This window comes from Notolepis coatsorum (genome assembly GCF_963971535.1).
Source record: "Notolepis coatsorum genome assembly, chromosome: 3".
NCBI classification, from domain to species: domain Eukaryota; kingdom Metazoa; phylum Chordata; class Actinopteri; order Aulopiformes; family Paralepididae; genus Notolepis; species Notolepis coatsorum.
Window position 1 is genome coordinate 161199072 of NC_140167.1, and position 17083 is coordinate 161216154.

Consider the following 17083-nt stretch of genomic DNA (forward strand, 5'->3'; position numbering starts at 1 on the left):
AGTCACGTAAGGGGCTAGGGATTTACATCACTTGGTTTATGTCAGGAGCAAGGTTTCTTCTACAAGGTGAAATACTTTGTCAGTTAAGATAAGATAAGATAAGATATTCCTTTATTGATCCCCTTGGGGAAATTCAGGCATCATAGCAGCATGGGGGATGGGGGGGGGGGGGGGTACAGGTAGTAAAAACAACACAAGCAGTGTAAACAAATAAGTCAATATAATTTACTATCTAACTAACTGAAATATACAGTAGCCTATTCACAGTGTCACATAAGGTGCAGTATGCATAAGGTAGTGTTATAATTTACTATCTAAGTTGGTGTTGGTTTCTGTGTTGGTGATGTGCCTTTTCAAGTGTTTCCACCGTGCATCAGTCATCCACAGTGCGTGCATTTGCCTGCATCAATCCAGGGTGTGTTTGCTTTGTCAATCCGGGGCCCTGCTCGCTAGTGGGACTAAGGCCCCCTATGCTAATGTTAAATGGTGCATTTATATATAGCGCTTTACAATTTGACCCATTCACTCACAGACGGTGGAGGCAACCTCCCGATTACCAGACGACTGCTCTACCTCCCGAGCCACTGTCGCCCCCAATGATTATGTTGATTGTCTAACTAGCCAGAGCTAGCACGAGGAACAGCATGGGTTGTGTCTAACTAGCCAGAGCTAGCACGAGGAACAGCATGGGTTGTGTAACTAGCCAGAGCTAGCACGAGGAACAGCATGGGTTGTGTCTAACTAGCCAGAGCTAGCATGAGGAACAGTATGGGTTGTGTCTAACTAGCCAGAGCTAGCATGAGGAACAGCATGGGTTGTGTCTAACTAGCCAGAGCTAGCATGAGGAACAGCATGGGTTGTGTCTAACTAGCCAGAGCTAGCATGAGGAACAGCATGGGTTGTGTCTAACTAGCCAGAGCTAGCATGAGGAACAGCATGGGTTGTGTCTAACTAGCCAGAGCTAGCATGAGGAACAGCATGGGTTGTGTCTAACTAGCCAGAGCTAGCATGAGGAACAGCATCGGTTGTGTGGGATCATCCCTATGTTCCCCGGGTCCTATGTTCCCTGGGTTCTATGTTCCCCGCTTTGATTGATTAATAGATTGAACATTTTATTAATTTTTATTATTTTATTAATTATTAATGTCCGCCTTGTTTCGAACGGTTAAGCTTAGGCCCTCTTTCGAACTGGTTAAGGTTAGAGTTTGGAATCAGGGCTGGTGGTCTAAAATGTTCAATCAATCAATCAATCAAAGCGGGGAACATAGAACCCGGTGAACATAGGACCCGGGGAACATAGACATGCTCCCGGTTGTGTCTAACTAGCCAGAGCTAGCATGAGGAACAGCATGGGTTGTGCTGAGAAAGGACTCTACTCTGATCAACATCATTGGTAAGATATACGGCCAGGGTTCCAAAAATGTCAACTATCCCTTTATATTGAATAAATAGTCTTATTAATTGTTCCCCCTATATGTTCTCCTCTACTTTACAAATAAGAACCGAAAATCTGTTTTAAAAAGTTACATAATATGCAGCTGTATCTGTATTCACGATGAACGCTAAAGTTATTGTTTGTGCTGTAAGTGGTGTTTTTCAAAGTTATTACTTAATTTCCTTTCAAACTAATTTGGTAGCAGATGTCTGAATTGTTCCGGTTATATAAGTCACTTTTGGCAGAGAGACTGTGACATGCAGGCTGCTCTGCGTAGGAGTGTGATTACTTGACTTGAGTTTGTTTTGTATGAACATCTGCCACTTTCTAACAAGGATAATGCTCTCATGAAAACAAGCTCTGTGTTACAGTCTGTGTCAGTTTTCAGGACTCGTGACTCGACTTGGACTTGAGCACTGATGACTTGGACTTGGACTTGTACTCGAGCATTGACTGCATTCGGACTCGGAAGGTGCAGACGAGGACTCTGACTTGTTAATTGATTAATACAGTTATTTATTTTTTATTAAAAAAAGCAACAAAAAAAGGGCATAAGATATTGATGGCTAGTGCATTTATTTGGCTATTGTGTCACATTTATGTTTAATGTAGAATTCTTTTTTTTGTATGTCAGCTCTTTGACTGGAGTGGACTCAACCTTGATGACTCGGACTAGGGTAATGGGGACTCGACTCGGACTCGACTTCTTTGGTGACTCGGACTTGGACTCGGACTCGGGATTTAGTGACTCGACTACAACAATGGTGTCAGACCAGCCATGAGACTCAGAGCAGCATCAGATGTACAGAAAAGGGCTCTTGACGTCTCTCTTCATTACACACATGGATGCAGCTCTTTGAATCCACAAGAGCCTCTGCGTTATCAGACCCAATGTACGCAACTCCAACACTGTTAGGGGCCACAGTATGCAAACAATAGGCAAAATAATAATATAAATGATAATATAAATAATAATATAAATGATAATATAAATAATAATATAAATGATAATATAAATAATAATATAAATGATAATAAAAAAAAATGAACAACCATATATATTTGGCTCGGTAGGTAGAGCAGTGGTCTGGTAATCCGGAGGTTCCCGGTTCGATTCCCGCTCCTCTCGGGCAGCGTGTCGAAGTGTCCTTGAGCAAGACACTTAACCCCTAATTGCTCCTGATGAGCAGGTTGGCACCTTGCATGGTTGCCTCCACCATCGGTGGGTGAATGTGTGAGTCGTGAATGGGTAAAATGTGAGGAACAAATTGTAAAGCGCTGGATAAAAGCGCTATATAAATGCAGCCATTTACCATTTACCATTTCTATGAACTCAATGAAAACCCACACAAAAGGTGAATGAAAGGAAGGAAAATGGAGAAACTATCATATTCCTCTCATCCTTAACAAAAGCTGCACTATGGATAATATCCTAGCTGACATTGGTCACCTGAACATCCATCTATTTTACAGCCAGCCCTCGTCTGCACCTTTCCGAGTCCAAATGCTCGAGTACAAGTCCATGTCCGAGTCATCAGTGCTCCAAGTCTGGACTCGAGTCATCAGTCCTGGACTCGAGTACTACAACACTGCTCTGGTCATCTGTAATACCTCCCCCTACCTCCCTGTGTTATTACCCCCCTGACCTGGGATCTGCCCGGCGAGCCCCAGACGGCAGCTGTATTTAGAGGCCCCTGTCTGTTCAGAGCCACCCAGAGGGCAGACAGTCTATCCTCCCTGTCTACCAATGATGATGTTGATCAGTAGAGTCCTTTCTCAGCACAATCCATGCTGTTCCCACAAACAACTGACACAAATAACGGACACAAACTACTGACACAAACAATAAACCCAAACTACAGACACAAACTACAGACACAAACAACGGACACAAACTACTGACACAAACAGCTGGCACAAACAACTGACACAAACTACTGACACAAACTACTGACACAAACTACAGACACAAACTACTGACACAAACAACTGACACAAACTACAGACACAAACTACAGACACAAACTATAGACACAAACAACTGACACAAACAACTGACACAAACTACAGACACAAACAACTGACACAAACTACAGACACAAACTACTGACACAAACTACAGACACAAACTACTGACACAAACAACTGACACAAACTACAGACACAAACTACTGACACAAACTACAGACACAAACAACGGACACAAACAACGGACACAAACAACTGAAACAAACAACTGACACAAACTACAGACACAAACTACTGACACAAACTACAGACACAAACTACAGACACAAACAACGGACACAAACTACAGACACAAACTACAGACACAAACTACTGACACAAACTACAGACACAAACTACTGACACAAACTACTGACACAAACTACAGACACAAACTACAGACACAAACTACAGACACAAACTACTGACACAAACAACTGACACAAACTACTGACACAAACTACTGACACAAACTACAGACTGACACAAACAACTGACACAAACTACTGACACAAACTACAGACACAAACTACTGACACAAACTATAGACACAAACTACAGACACAAACTACTGACACAAACTACAGACACAAACAACTGACACAAACAACTGACACAAACTACTGACACAAACAACTGACACAAACAACTGACACAAACAACTGACACAAACTACTGACACAAACAACTGACACAAACTACAGACACAAACTACAGACACAAACTACAGACACAAACTACAGACACAAACTACTGACACAAACTACTGACACAAACTACAGACTGACACAAACAACTGACACAAACTACAGACACAAACTACAGACACAAACTACAGATACAAACTACTGACACAAACTACTGACACAAACTACAGACACAAACTACAGACACAAACTACAGACACAAATTACAGACTGACACAAACAACTGACACAAACTACAGACACAAACTACAGACACAAACTACAGACACAAACTACTGACACAAACTACAGACACAAACTACAGACACAAACTACAGACACAAACAACTGACACAAACAACTGACACAAACTACAGACACAAACTACAGACACAAACTACAGACTGACACAAACTACAGACACAAACTACTGACACAAACTACAGACACAAACTACAGACACAAACTACAGACTGACACAAACAACTGACACAAACTACTGACACAAACAACTGACACAAACTACAGACACAAACTACTGACACAAACAACTGACACAAACAACTGACACAAACTACAGACACAAACTACAGACACAAACTACTGACACAAACAACTGACACAAACAACTGACACAAACTACAGACACAAACAACTGAGACAAACAACTGACACAAACAACTGACACAAACTACAGACACAAACTACAGACACAAACTACTGACACAAACTACAGACACAAACTACTGACACAAACTACAGACTGACACAAACAACTGACACAAACTACTGACACAAACTACAGACACAAACTACAGACACAAACTACTGACACAAACTACAGACACAAACTACAGACACAAACTACAGACTGACACAAACAACTGACACAAACTACAGACACAAACTACAGACACAAACTACTGACACAAACTACAGACACAAACTACAGACACAAACTACTGACACAAACTACTGACACAAACTACTGACACAAACAGCTGACACAAACAGCTGACACAAACAGCTGACACAAACAGCTGGCACAAACAACTGACACAATCAGGTGACACAAACAACGCTGTCCCGCCCGCCTGAATTCTTTAACTAACGGATTTCCAGTTCCGCGTTCTGCGCTCTGATTGGCCACTGACGTTTCTGGTCGCGCCAATCGTGTGACGGCAAGTTCTGCCACCGGTTAAGCTTAGGCACTCTTTCGAAGTTGGTTAAGGTTAGAGTTTGTCTTAGAGCAGGGCGATAGAACACCAGCCCTGATTCCAAACTCTAACCTTAACCAACTTTGAAAGAGTCGCCTAAGCTTAAAGGGGAACTCCAACATTTTGGGAAATTTGCTTATTTAACATCTTCCCTGGAGTTAGACAAGAAGATACATACCTTATTTGTCTCTGTGCATGCATTTTAGCTTTGGGAATAGATGCTCCATTAGCATAGCTTAGCTTCATCACTGGAAGTGAGGCAGGACAGTAGCCTTACAGTGCCTTACAGTGTATTGCAAGGTCTGACATTGACCAAACTTGATATGCATGACCTTGGTGGGCTCTAGGTCAACTCCTGAAAAGGGGGTCAATGTCAGACCTTGCAATCAAAAGTTAGGGGGCGCACTGAAATTATGGCAAGGGTTATTAGCCCCCTAACTTTTGATTGCAAAGTCTGACATTGACCCCCTTTTCAGGAGTTGACCTAGAGCCCACCAAGGTCATGCATATCAAGTCAATGTCAGACCTTGCAATACACTGTAAGGCACTGTAAGGCTACTGTCCTGCCTCACTTCCAGTGATGAAGCTAAGCTATGCTAACGGAGCGTCTATTCCCAAAGCTAAAATGCACGCACAGAGACAAAAAAGGTATGTATCTTCTTGTCTAACTCCAGGGAAGATGTTAAATAAGCTAATTTCCCAAAATGTTGGAGTTCCCCTTTAACCAGTGATAAACTAGGCGTTAGGTAGTTTGCTGCTGTTCGAGGCAGAAATGGGCGCGTCACGCGATTGGGCGCACATGTCACATGACCAGAAACGTCAGTGGCCAATCAGATCGCACCAGAAACGTCAGTGGCCAATCAGATCGCAGAACGCGAACGCAGAACTGGAAATCCGTTAGTTAAAGAATAGACGCGTCCTGCCCATCAGGAACCCTTCTCAGATTTTCTCCAGCAGCGACACTGAATGGGGAACCAGCAGCCACTTCTATTAGTAGTGGACTAGATTTAGCCTGGTCTCGTATAGAACAGAACAGACCCAGCGTTTAGCCTGGTCTCATATAGAACAGAACAGACCCAGCGTTTAGCCTGGTCTCATATAGAACAGACCCAGCGTTTAGCCTGGTCTAATATAGAACAGACCCACTGTTTAGCCTGGTCTCAGATAGAACAGAACCCAGTGTTTGGCCTGGTCTCAGATAGAACAGACCCAGCGTTTAGCCTGATCTCATATAGAACAGACCCAGCGTTTAGCCTGGTCTCATATAGAACAGACCCACTGTTTAGCCTGGTTTTATATAGAACAGACCCAGCGTTTAGCCTGGTCTCATATAGAACAGACCCAGTGTTTAGCCTGGTCTCATATAGAACAGACCCACTGTTTAGCCTGGTTTTATATAGAACAGACCCAGCGTTTAGCCTGGTCTCATATAGAACAGACCCAGTGTTTAGCCTGGTCTCATATAGAACAGAACAGACCCAGTGTTTAGCCTGGTCTCATATAGAACAGAACAGACCCACTGTTTAGCCTGGTCTCATATAGAACAGACCCACTGTTTAGCCTGGTCTCATATAGGGGATCATCCCTATGTTCCCCGGGTCCTATGTTCCCCGGGTTCTATGTTCCCCGCTTTGATTGATTAATAGATTGAAAATTTTAAAAAATTTTATAATTTTATTAATTATTAATGTCCGCCTTGTTTCGAACAGTTAAGCTTAGGCCCTCGTTCGAACTGGTTAAGGTTAGAGTTTGGAATCAGGGCTGGTGGTCTAAAATTTTCAATCTGTCAATCAATCAAAGCGGGGAACATAGAACCCGGGGAACATAGGACCCGGGGAACATAGACATGCTCCCTCATATAGAACAGACCCAGTGTTTAGCCTGGTCTAATATAGAACAGAGCAGACCCAGCGTTTAGCCTGGTCTCATATAGAACAGAACAGACCCAGCGTTTAGCCTGGTCTCATATAGAACAGACCCAGCGTTTAGCCTGGTCTAATATAGAACAGACCCACTGTTTAGCCTGGTTTTATATAGAACAGACCCAGCGTTTAGCCTGGTCTCAGATAGAACAGACCCAGCGTTTAGCCTGGTCTCAGATAGAACAGACCCACTGTTTAGCCTGGTTTTATATAGAACAGACCCAGCGTTTAGCCTGGTCTCATATAGAACAGACCCAGTGTTTAGCCTGGTCTCATATAGAACAGACCCACTGTTTAGCCTGGTTTTATATAGAACAGACCCAGCGTTTAGCCTGGTCTCATATAGAACAGACCCAGTGTTTAGCCTGGTCTCATATAGAACAGACCCACTGTTTAGCCTGGTCTCATATAGGGGATCATCCCTATGTTCCCCGGGTCCTATGTTCCCCGGGTTCTATGTTCCCCGCTTTGATTGATTAATAGATTGAACATTTTATAATTTTTTATTATTTTATTAATTATTAATGTCCGCCTTGTTTCGAACAGTTAAGCTTAGGCCCTCGTTCGAACTGGTTAAGGTTAGAGTTTGGAATCAGGGCTGGTGGTCTAAAATTTTCAATCTATCAATCAATCAAAGCGGGGAACATAGAACCCGGGGAACATAGGACCCGGGGAACATAGACATGCTCCCTCATATAGAACAGACCCAGTGTTTAGCCTGGTCTAATATAGAACAGAGCAGACCCAGCGTTTAGCCTGGTCTCATATAGAACAGAACAGACCCAGCGTTTAGCCTGGTCTCATATAGAACAGACCCAGCGTTTAGCCTGGTCTAATATAGAACAGACCCACTGTTTAGCCTGGTTTTATATAGAACAGACCCAGCGTTTAGCCTGGTTTTATATAGAACAGACCCAGCGTTTAGCCTGGTCTCAGATAGACAGACCCAGCGTTTAGCCTGATCTCATATAGAACAGACCCAGCGTTTAGCCTGGTCTCATATAGAACAGACCCACTGTTTAGCCTGGTTTTATATAGAACAGACCCAGCGTTTAGCCTGGTCTCATATAGAACAGACCCAGTGTTTAGCCTGGTCTCATATAGAACAGACCCACTGTTTAGCCTGGTTTTATATAGAACAGACCCAGCGTTTAGCCTGGTCTCATATAGAACAGAACAGACCCAGTGTTTAGCCTGGTCTCATATAGAACAGACCCAGTGTTTAGCCTGGTCTCATATAGAACAGAACAGACCCACTGTTTAGCCTGGTCTCATATAGGGGATCATCCCTATGTTCCCCGGGTTCTATGTTCCCCGCTTTGATTGATTAATAGATTGAACATTTTATAATTTCTTATTATTTTATTGATTGAAAATTTTAGACCACCAGCCCTGATTCCAAACTCTAACCTTAACCAGTTCGAAAGAGGGCCTAAGCTTAACCGTTCGAAACAAGGCGGACATTAGGCCTAATCATTAATAAAATAATAAAAATTTATAAAATGTTCAATCTATTAATCAATCAAAGCGGGGAACATAGAACCCGGGGAACATAGGACCTGGGGAACATAGGGATGATCCCAACAGACCCAGCGTTTAGCCTGGTCTAATATAGAACAGACCCAGCATTTAGCCTGGTCTCATATAGAACAGACCCAATGTTTAGCCTGGTCTCATATAGAACAGACCCAGCGTTTAGCCTGGTCTCATATAGAACAGACCCAGCGTTTAGCCTGGTCTCATATAGAACAGACCCAATGTTTAGCCTGGTCTCATATAGAACAGACCCAGTGTTTAGCCTGGTCTCATATAGAACAGACCCAGTGTTTAGCCTGATCTCATATAGAACAGAACAGACCCAGCGTTTAGCCTGGTCTCATATAGAACAGACCCAGCATTTAGCCTGGTCTCATATAGAACAGAACAGACCCAGCATTTAGCCTGGTCTCATATAGAACAGACCCAGTGTTTAGCCTGGTCTCATATAGAACAGACCCAGCGTTTAGCCTGGTCTCGTATAGAACAGACCCAGCGTTTAGCCTGGTCTCATATAGAACAGACCCAGCGTTTAGCCTGGTCTAATATAGAACAGAACAGACCCACTGTTTAGCCTGGTCTCATATAGTATATATGTTCCCCGGGTCCTATGTTCCCCGGGTTCTATGTTCCCCGCTTTGATTGATTAATAGATTGAAAATTTTATAATTTTTTATTATTTTATTAATTATTAATGTCCGCCTTGTTTCGAACGGTTAAGCTTAGGCCCTCGTTCGAACTGGTTAAGGTTAGAGTTTGGAATCAGGGCTGGTGGTCTAAAATTTTCAATCTATCAATCAATCAAAGCGGGGAACATAGAACCCGGGGAACATAGACATGCTCCCTCATATAGAACAGACCCAGTGTTTAGCCTGGTCTAATATAGAACAGAGCAGACCCAGCGTTTAGCCTGGTCTCATATAGAACAGAACAGACCCAGCGTTTAGCCTGGTCTCAGATAGAACAGAACCCAGTGTTTAGCCTGGTCATAACAGTAAGAAGCATTTTGTATAAAAGTATTCTGTACTTCTGTATGACAACTATTAAAGAAACTTGAAACTTGAACTTGAGATAGAACAGAACCCAGTGTTTAGCCTGGTCTCAGATAGAACAGACCCAGCGTTTAGCCTGATCTCATATAGAACAGACCCAGCGTTTAGCCTGGTCTCATATAGAACAGACCCACTGTTTAGCTTGGTTTTATATAGAACAGACCCAGCGTTTAGCCTGGTCTCATATAGAACAGACCCAGTGTTTAGCCTGGTCTCATATAGAACAGACCCAGCGTTTAGCCTGGTCTAATATAGAACAGACCCACTGTTTAGCCTGGTCTCAGATAGAACAAAACCCAGTGTTTAGCCTGGTCTCAGATAGAACAGACCCAGCGTTTAGCCTGATCTCATATAGAACAGACCCAGCGTTTAGCCTGGTCTCATATAGAACAGACCCACTGTTTAGCCTGGTTTTATATAGAACAGACCCAGCGTTTAGCCTGGTCTCATATAGAACAGACCCAGTGTTTAGCCTGGTCTCATATAGAACAGACCCACTGTTTAGCCTGGTTTTATATAGAACAGACCCAGCGTTTAGCCTGGTCTCATATAGAACAGACCCAGTGTTTAGCCTGGTCTCATATAGAACAGAACAGACCCAGCGTTTAGCCTGGTCTCATATAGGGGATCATCCCTATGTTCCCCGGGTTCTATGTTCCCCGCTTTGATTGATTAATAGATTGAACATTTTATAATTTTTTATTATTTTATTAATTATTAATGTCCGCCTTGTTTCGGAACAGTTAAGCTTAGGCCCTCGTTCGAACTGGTTAAGGTTAGAGTTTGGAATCAGGGCTGGTGGTCTAAAATTTTCAATCTATCAATCAATCAAAGCGGGGAACATAGAACCCGGGGAACATAGGACCCGGGGAACATAGAGATGCTCCCTCATATAGAACAGACCCAGTGTTTAGCATGGTCTAATATAGAACAGAACAGACCCAGCGTTTAGCCTGGTCTCATATAGAACAGAACAGACCGGGAGCATGTCTATGTTCCCCGGGTCCTATGTTCCCCGGGTTCTATGTTCCCCGCTTTGATTGATTGAACATTTTAGACCACCAGCCCTGATTCCAAACTCTAACCTTAACCAGTTCGAAAGAGGGCCTAAGCTTAACCGTTCGAAACAAGGCGGACATTAGGCCTAATCATTAATAAAATAATAAAAAATTATAAAATTTTCAATCTATTAATCAATCAAAGCGGGGAACATAGAACCCGGGGAACATAGGACCCGGGGAACATAGGGATGATCCCAACAGACCCAGCGTTTAGCCTGGTCTAATATAGAACAGAACAGACCCAGCGTTTAGCCTGGTTTCATATAGAACAGACCCAGCATTTAGCCTGGTCTCATATAGAACAGAACAGACCCAGCGTTTAGCCTGGTCTCATATAGAACAGACCCAGTGTTTAGCCTGGTCTCATATAGAACAGACCCAATGTTTAGCCTGGTCTCATATAGAACAGACCCAGTGTTTAGCCTGGTCTCATATAGAACAGACCCAGTGTTTAGCCTGATCTCATATAGAACAGAACAGACCCAGCGTTTAGCCTGGTCTCATATAGAACAGACCCAGCATTTAGCCTGGTCTCATATAGAACAGAACAGACCCAGCATTTAGCCTGGTCTCATATAGAACAGACCCAGTGTTTAGCCTGGTCTCATATAGAACAGACCCAGTGTTTAGCCTGATCTCATATAGAACAGAACAGACCCAGCGTTTAGCCTGGTCTCATATAGAACAGACCCAGCGTTTAGCCTGGTCTCGTATAGAACAGACCCAGCGTTTAGCCTGGTCTCATATAGAACAGACCCAGCGTTTAGCCTGGTCTCATATAGAACAGAACAGACCCAGCGTTTAGCCTGGTCTCGTATAGAACAGACCCAGCGTTTAGCCTGGTCTCATATAGAACAGACCCAGCGTTTAGCCTGGTCTCATATAGAACAGAACAGACCCAGCGTTTAGCCTGGTCTCATATAGAACAGACCCAGCGTTTAGCCTGGTCTCATATAGAACAGAACAGACCCAGCGTTTAGCCTGGTCTCATATAGAACAGAACAGACCCAGCGTTTAGCCTGGTCTCATATAGAACAGACCCAGTGTTTAGCCTGGTCTCATATAGAACAGACCCACTGTTTAGCTTGGTCTCAGATAGAACAGAACCCAGTGTTTAGCCTGGTCTCATATAGAACAGACCCATTGTTTAGCTTGGTCTCAGATAGAACAGACCCAGCGTTTAGCCTGGTCTCATATAGAACAGAACAGACCGGGAGCATGTCTATGTTCCCCGGGTCCTATGTTCCCCGGGTTCTATGTTCCCCGCTTTGATTGATTGATTGATTTAGACCACCAGCCCTGATTCCAAACTCTAACCTTAACCAGTTCGAAAGAGGGCCTAAGCTTAACCGTTCGAAACAAGGTGGACATTAATAATTAATAAAATAATAAAGATTTATAAAATTTTCAATCTATTAATCAATCAAAGCGGGGAACATAGAACCCGGGTAACATAGGACCCGGGGAACATAGGGATGATCCCTAGAACTGAACAGACCCAGCGTTTAGCCTGGTCTCATATAGAACAGAACAGACCCAGCGTTTAGCCTGGTCTCATATAGAACAGAACAGACCGGGAGCATGTCTATGTTCCCCGGGTCCTATGTTCCCCGTGTTCTATGTTCCCCGCTTTGATTGATTGATTGATTGAAAATTTTAGACCACCAGCCCTGATTCCAAACTCTAACCTTAACCAGTTCGAAAGAGGGCCTAAGCTTAACCGTTCGAAACAAGGCGGACATTAGGCCTAATCATTAATAAAATAATAAAAAATTTATAAAATGTTCAATCTATTAATCAATCAAAGCGGGGAACATAGAACCCGGGGAACATAGGACCCGGGGAACATAGGGATGATCCCAACAGACCCAGCGTTTAGCCTGGTCTCATATAGAACAGAACAGACCCAGCGTTTAGCCTGGTCTCATATAGAACAGACCCAGTGTTTAGCCTGGTCTCATATAGAACAGACCCAATGTTTAGCCTGGTCTCATATAGAACAGACCCAGTGTTTAGCCTGGTCTCATATAGAACAGACCCAGTGTTTAGCCTGATCTCATATAGAACAGAACAGACCCAGCGTTTAGCCTGGTCTCATATAGAACAGACCCAGCATTTAGCCTGGTCTCGTATAGAACAGAACAGACCCAGCGTTTAGCCTGGTCTCATATAGAACAGACCCAGTGTTTAGCCTGGTCTCATATAGAACAGAACAGACCTAGCGTTTAGCCTGGTCTCATATAGAACAGACCCAGCGTTTAGCCTGGTCTCGTATAGAACAGACCCAGCGTTTAGCCTGGTCTCATATAGAACAGACCCAGCGTTTAGCCTGGTCTCATATAGAACAGAACAGACCCAGCGTTTAGCCTGGTCTCATATAGAACAGACCCAGCGTTTAGCCTGGTCTCATATAGAACAGAACAGACCCAGCGTTTAGCCTGGTCTCATATAGAACAGAACAGACCCAGCGTTTAGCCTGGTCTCATATAGAACAGACCCAGTGTTTAGCCTGGTCTCATATAGAACAGACCCACTGTTTAGCTTGGTCTCAGATAGAACAGAACCCAGTGTTTAGCCTGGTCTCATATAGAACAGACCCACTGTTTAGCTTGGTCTCAGATAGAACAGACCCAGCGTTTAGCCTGGTCTCATATAGAACAGAACAGACCGGGAGCATGTCTATGTTCCCCGGGTCCTATGTTCCCCGGGTTCTATGTTCCCCGCTTTGATTGATTGATTGATTTAGACCACCAGCCCTGATTCCAAACTCTAACCTTAACCATTTCGAAAGAGGGCCTAAGCTTAACCGTTCGAAACAAGGCGGACATTAATAATTAATAAAATAATAAAAAATTATAAAATGTTCAATCTATTAATCAATCAAAGCGGGGAGGGGAGTCCGTCGCCCCTTGCCCTGGAGAATTTAAACAAGTCAGAGAATATGTGAGCTAATGAGGATAGTGTTGCACTTCAAGGGGGGGGCATTACGGGGCATTTTGACGTCTCGTCAAGGTGTCGACACACGTGACTGTTCGGTGAAATTATTGTGTCCGAGCAATCGCCGGTTTAACGGAATTGAAGACCAATCACCAATCAAATTGTGATCGAGTTATTATACTCTGGCTCACTCATGAACATGTTCATATCATGTTAGTTTATTAGCTACACATTTTATTTATATTTACTGCATAAATATATATATATTCAGTATATATCCATATCTGTCTGAATATACCTGCATATAATCCTTCTATATACCTACTTATACACCTGCATATAACCCATATAACTCTGTATGACAGCATGTACAATAATGCTGTATATACCGCATATATATACAGTAGGGATGTCCGATATTATCGGCCTACCGATATTGGCATTAAAATGTGATATCGGAAATTATCTGTATTGGTTTTCAAATTTATATTTTTTTATTTTGAGGGCCTACAAATACATTCTTTCATGGGGCCCAGAATCTGGAGCTACACCCCTGAGTTGCCTGGGTCTAATTTACTGCCTTTTTTGTGCAGAGGGGTCACTCTCGCAATTTTGAAGTCCTTGGGGACGCGTCCCTGTTTTATGGAGAGGTTTATTATGTGTGTGATGACTGGGGTGATGGCGGCTGCTGAGTCTCTGAGGAATTTGGAGGGGATGTTGTCATGGCCAGTGGCCTTGTTAGGTTGGAGGGCGCTCAGTTTTTTGAGTACCTCATCTGTTGTTACCATTTCCAGTTTGAAGTCGTCTTTGTGGACCCCTAGGTTCTTGTAGTATGCTACTATGTGTTCTACCCCATAATGCCCTGAGTGGGAGGGTAGTTTGTTTACCAGTGTTGTGGCTATGTTTGTGAAGAAACTATTTAAGTAATTGGCTACATCCAGCTTTTCTGTGATGAGCGTGTTGTCCGTCTTTATGTTTATGTTTGAGAATCTGGTTTTAAGTTTTTTACTGCAGCCTAGTTGGTTATTGAGTAATTTCCAAAGTTCACGTGGTTTGTTTTTGTTTTCCTCGGTTTTGTCATTGATGATTTTTTTTTTTGCTGTTTTGATCATGGAGTTTACATCATTTCTTAGTCCGTTTCTTTCCAGTTTGAGTTCAGTCACGTGGGCTTGGAGTTCACTGCTCGTGCTTATGGTAAGCTTTGACTGACTTTTACGAAACTCAGAGCATTTTTTGTCTCTGGTTTTCATAGCGGTCAGTATTTCAGCGTGCATCCACGGCTCCGAGCAATCTTTTACCCTGGTGGTTCTTAGGGGGGCCATGTTGTTTAGTATCGTTGAAAATTTGGTTTTGAAACCAAGCCATGTTTCTTCAACCAGCATCGAACTATGTCAAAATATGTTTTTCATTATCACAGAGGTGCAGCAGACGGACAGCGGTGTTTCAGGAAAGCCAACAAAGGTTTAAGGCTTAAAGCCTACAGTGATATTATCAGCCTGTGAAGCTAAATGTGTTTATCTAGAGCAACTGCTCGAAGTGATGAAGATAAGGTTATGAATATATTACTCAAAATGCAGGAGTAGGTAATTGAAATGTATCCTCTATACCGAATATGGTGTTCTTGAAGAATGGGCGTTCTGTCAAAACCGTTTAAAATGATGGACATTGTGTATATATGGAGACTGTTGTTTATGAGGACAACCAGGGGACCATTGTGATTGCTAGGAACTAGGGATGCTCGATATTGGCTTTTTTACCGATACCGATATTCCGATATTGTCCAACTCTTAATTTCGATACCGATACCGATACCGATATCAACCGATACCGATATATGCAGGGTTTCCCCCCAAAAAAACGGAATAATTTCAGGTAACTAATAATTTCACTGGATGCATTCAAAAGGCTTATCTGTGCAAAATATGATAATTAAAAAAGTAAAAATTAACATTACATATCTCTTGTTGTTGAATTAAACCAAAATGCATACTTTTGACAATAAATAAAATAATAATTGGTTCTTACTTGCTTGCCTGGGTAAATAAAGGTTACATTTTTTTTTTTTTTTTTTACCGATACCGATATTTTCCGATATCACATTTTACTGCCGATATCAGCCGATAATATCGGTCGGCCGATAATATCGGACATCCCTACTAGGAACCCAATGTGTCAATATAGATGTAAACATGTCATTATAAATAATATCATCTCATCAGGTATGTCATCAGATAAGGAAGAATGACACCGGTTTACTGTCCAATGGACGACAGAGTAGTAGATACTATGAGGGAACCTGTTCCAAATTAAAATTGAAGGGATTTGTTAGTAACTGTCTAACTGTATATATGGCTGTTTACACTAGTAACTGTTTACCTGCATAATATATAACTGTCTCCACCAGTAACTGTCTAGCTGCATATATATCTGTTTCCACTAGAGGGCGCTCTAGGTGGAGCTACTCAGGTACACCACCATGTGGCGAGTATATAAGTAGATGTTTCCTCCCACTTCTTTCTCTCCCCCCATGTCTCTCAGTGAGAGAAGACCTGTGTTACTGCTCTTTCCATGTGAATAAAAGAAAGCACGCCAGTTAAGGCTCAAGATAGATACTCAAATGAGGTACTCAAAAAATTGAGCGCCCTCCAACCTAACAAGGCCATTGGCCATGACAACATCCTCTCCAAATTCCTCAGAGACGCAGCAGCCGCCATCACCCCAGTCATCACTCACATAATAAACCTCTCTATAAAACAGGGACACGTCCCCAAGGACTTCAAAATTGCGAGAGTGACCCCTCTGCACAAAAAGGGCAGCAAATTAGACCCAGGCAACTACCGCCCTGTTTCTATTCTTACCTCCATCTCGAAAGTCATGGAGAAAATAGTCTTCGAACAGGTAGAAAAGTACCTGGCGGAAAAAAATCTAATCTACGAATTCCAATCTGGCTTCAGAACGTCCCACTCCACTGACACATGCCTCCTCTATTTGAACGACCACATCAAACAAGAGGTGGACGCAGGCAAATACTGCGGCATGGTCATGCTGGACCTACAAAAGGCCTTCGACACTGTCAATCACTCGATTCTGATTGACAAGCTAAAAGCAATTGGTTTTGATAGCTTATCAGTGAGCTGGATGCAATCCTACCTGGAGGGGAGAGAACAGATGGTAGATGTAAACGGTACTCTATCCCCCCCCCCCCCCCCCTCACAGTGAGCTGTGGTGTT